Source organism: Octopus sinensis, linkage group LG25, assembly GCF_006345805.1.
Source record: "Octopus sinensis linkage group LG25, ASM634580v1, whole genome shotgun sequence".
NCBI classification, from domain to species: Eukaryota; Metazoa; Mollusca; class Cephalopoda; order Octopoda; family Octopodidae; genus Octopus; species Octopus sinensis.
Window position 1 is genome coordinate 11,227,214 of NC_043021.1, and position 4,211 is coordinate 11,231,424.

General features: G+C 42.0%; 1 protein-coding gene across 2 annotated transcripts in view; it reads right to left on the bottom strand.

Annotated features, from left to right (window-relative positions):
• Nucleotides 1–3,923, bottom strand: part of LOC115224514 (C3a anaphylatoxin chemotactic receptor-like) — a 12,671-nt gene extending 8,748 nt beyond the window's left edge. Inside the window, exon 1 of one of the 2 annotated variants that reach the window (XR_005003876.1) lies at nucleotides 3,770–3,923. The gene's annotated coding sequence lies outside the window, so the exon portion shown is untranslated. The remainder of the gene's footprint in view (nucleotides 1–3,769) is intronic. The other variant, XM_036513455.1, reaches the window with a different exon arrangement.
• Nucleotides 3,924–4,211: the final 288 nt, after the last annotated feature.

A 4,211-nucleotide genomic window follows, 5' to 3' on the forward strand; every position in this document is an offset into this window, starting at 1 on the left:
GAGATAAACCGAAAGTGAAAGTAGAACAATAAAATAGGACATTAAGGTAGTTTGTGTGTTTGTGTATTTGTGTCTCTGTATATGTGTGTGTGTTTACATTCAATGTGACAATAAAAAGGTGTAATGTTATTAGTATATATACTTGGTAGTTGGCGTATATTGTGTGTATATATATATTTATATATGTATATTGTATGTATGTATGTATATATATATATATATATATATTAATTAGAGACAAAACCACTATTTTGCAAATCAAACAAGGAAAGGCTTAATCAATACATAAAAAAATTTTAATATAAAGTAAATAAATTATTTACTTTATATTAAATTTTTTTAATGTATTGATTAAGCCTTTCCTTGTTTGATTTGCAAAATAGTGGTTTTGTCTCTAATTAATATTATATAATATTTTACTATAAAATCGGATTCAATCCTAAATCTGATTTTCCCCTGTAAATTTGGATTTATTCCCTAATATTTATTATTATATACATATATATATATATGTATATTGTATATATATATAATTTATGTATGTATGTATGCATGTATGTTTATATATGTGTATATGTGTGTAGGTATATCTATCTATCTGTCTGTCTGTCTATTTCTCTTTTTAAAGCAGTCCTTAAGCACAGACATGTTGGAAATAGCGGTCAAATTTTATAATTTAAATCCTATCATACTATCTTAAAAACAAAACATAACAAAAACAAGTAGGCAACAACAATAGCAACAGAAGACGACAGCAACCACCACCACCACCACCACCACCACCACCACTACTACTACTACTACTACTACTACTACTACTACTACTACTACTACTAGTGTAACGACCTTAGTTATTACTTCAGGGAGACGACGACCTTCTTTGCCTGATACGAGACCCTGGATCACCTGACTCCAGTTGTCAGTGCCTCCTTCAGGCCCCTGTCCAGGTTTATCGATCTCCTGCACACACACACACACACACACACACACACACACACACACACACACACAACACACACACACACACGAATCCCATATTAAAATACCAGATTAACAGTTGGCAGGGGGATAATAATTTTAAGTAGGAGGAACAGGTAATGCGATACTAAGCCTTGTTTGGCAACCATCAGCACATGCTATCCCAGTTAAAAGCACCGGTTTGGTGATGGAGTTTATTTCGCTCGCATCTGTCTTTTATCTTTTACGTGCTTCAGTCTTTGGATTTCGGCCATGCTGGAGCACTGCCTTTTAAGGGTTTTTAGTCGAATAAATCACTGTCCCCACCACTCCAGTATACTCTTTGCTCTCTTTACTCTTTTACTTGTTTCAGTCATTTCAATGCGGCCTTGCGAGTGGATTTGGTAGACGGAAACTGAAAGAAGCCCGTCGTATATATGTATATGTATATATATGTGTGTGGTGTCTGTGTTTATCACCCTAACATCGCTTGACAGCCAATGCTGGTGTGCTTATGTTCCCCGTAACTTAGCAGTTCGGCAAAAGAGACCGATAGAATAAGTACTAGGCTTACAAAGAATAAGTCCTGGGGGTCGATGTGCTCGACTAAAGGCGGTGCTCCAGCATGGCCGCAGTCAAATGACTGAAACAAGTAAAAGAATAAGAGTAAACGTTGAAATACCTCGGGGAGGGAGGGAGAGTCCTGCTTAACAGCAAAGACTCTTGGTGGTGTTTGAGTCAACCTTACCAAAATTCTTCTTAGGAACGTTTCTTTGTGTGGTTCTACGCGATTGTTAGATCTGCGGCGGGAAATTCTGATGTCTCTCTTGAATTTGGTGACTAGAAATGAGCAACTACTACTACTACTACTACTACTACTACTACTACTACTACTACTACTACTACTACTACTACTACTATTACTACTACCACAACCACCACCACCACCACCACCACCACAACCATCACCACCACAATCATCACAGCTACCACACCTCCACAACCACCACCACCACCACCATCACAACCGCCATCACCACCACCACCACCATCACCATTATCAGAACCATCACCACCACAACCGCCATTACTACCACCCCACCATCACACTACTACTACTACTACTACTACTACTATACTACTACTACCACTACTACTACTACTACTACTGCTGCTGCTGTTGCTGCTGCTTTTGAGAACCTATGAGAGTTAACCGTATCACAGGGAAGAGAGAGCGACAGAGAGAGAGAGAGAGAGAGAGAGAGAGAGAGAGAGAGAGAGAGGGAGAGAAAGAAAGAAAGGAAGACAGACTCGGAGAGAAAAGCAGGGAGCAGAAACAGACAGATCGATGCATCTTTAGGCCCTACACCCCACTGAAGAGGACGACTGGATTTGATCTATCTTTCCCGCCAAAAGTATTGAAAGACTGAGCCGCCACCCTAACCACTTGGCCCTAGTAGTCTCCCCACACACAGAGCTGTCTTAAAGCATAAGCACTCTGGGAAACAGCCCGGGGGTTTCACAGTCCCCAGGGGTCCAATTTGGATCTATGCATGCTGTTGCTTGCGGGCAATAAGTAAATATACTATAGGACTAATTAGTGGAGGTGTATGGCGTAGTGGTTAGAGTGTTGGACGCATGATCGTAAGATTGCAGTTTCGATTCCTGGACTGGGTGGTGTGTTGTGTCCTTGAGCAAAACACTTAATTTCACGTTGCTCCAGTCCACTCAGCTGGCAACGGCAACGGACCAGGTGAGGAATATATACGCCATTGGATTTGGGAAACCGGCCCTCATGAGCCTGATATGGCTCAAGAAGGAAACATCTATTTGTGGAGGCGTGTGGCTTAGCAACTTCAGGGTAGGTGTGGAGTTCTCCTGTCCTGCAAAGCAATTCACCCAGGAGAAAGGTACAATTATCTTCTCGAGTCACGCCAACTGATATGGGCCGGTTTCCCGGTTTCTATGGGGGTATATATATCCCACCTGGACGATATGCCGGTCCGTCGCAGGGTTACTAACTTTTGCCAGTGGACTGGTTGCAACGTGAAATGAAGTGTTTAGCTCAAGAAAACAACGCGTCGCCTGGTCCAGGAATCGAAACCACAATCTTACGATCATGAGTCCAACACGCTAACCCCTAAGCCACACGCCACCCACTTTAAACTCGTGAGGACCCCAAGCAAATCAGTGCAATTGGTCGCGTGGTTATGGTTAATCCCCATTACTCGTTAAAAAAAACAGGGCTGGTTTCGTGGTTTCCATAGTGTATGTATTCCTCCCTGGTCAGAACACCGGTCTGTCGCAGGATTCCTCATTTTTGCCAGCTGAGTAGACTGGAGCAACGTGAAATGAAGTGTTTTGGTCAAGGACACAACGCATCGCCCAGTCCAGGAATCGAAACCACAATCTTAGGATCATGTGTCCAACACCCTAACCACCAAGCCACACGCCTCCACAAATAGATGTTTCCTTCTTGAGCCATTCCAGACTCATGAGGGCCGGTTTCCCGGATCCAATCGCGTACATATTCCTCAATTGGACGGGATGCCATACGCCTCCTTAACCTAACTTTTATTTTTACCTCGCTAGTCTAGGGCCCCAATTCTACTCTATGCCCGCTGTGACTTGCTATCAATAAGCAGATACTATAGCGCCCAGTGCATTGATCTGCCCGGGGTAAAGGTTATAATGCTGCTAAGATAGCCCTGTTTATACACAAAAGCGAAAACAAGGACAATGTCAGAGATAGAGAGAATCTGCAGCCAAAGTATATAAACGGGAATACGAGGGTCACCGTGTTAGGGGTTACCTTGTTACACGATCAGCTGGCTAGCTGGGCCGTGGTCAGCTAAGGACCGTAACGTTGGGTAGAGAACACAGTAAAACTTGGGTCTCTGATCACCTAGCCACTGCATTATCGGATGACAATTGATTATCTAGTAACTGGATTATGGCATTAACGTGTAACCGGGTTATCGTCCTGAAAAAAAATAGAAGAGTTGCTCCGTACTTGTTACATAACTTAAAAGTCTGTTGAGAGTGGTATGAGAAGGTATAAGCAATCGGTTTTTAGATAGACGAAGAGGAGGGTCGAGGAAAGAGAAAAATGTATGCGTGAGGCGTGAGTGTGATGTGTGAATGTGTTTGTGTGTATGTGTGTGTATATTATATAAATTTGATTCAGCTGCAAGAAACTTAAAGTTACATACATACCTACCTACATACATATATATGTATGTGTGTATATGTAT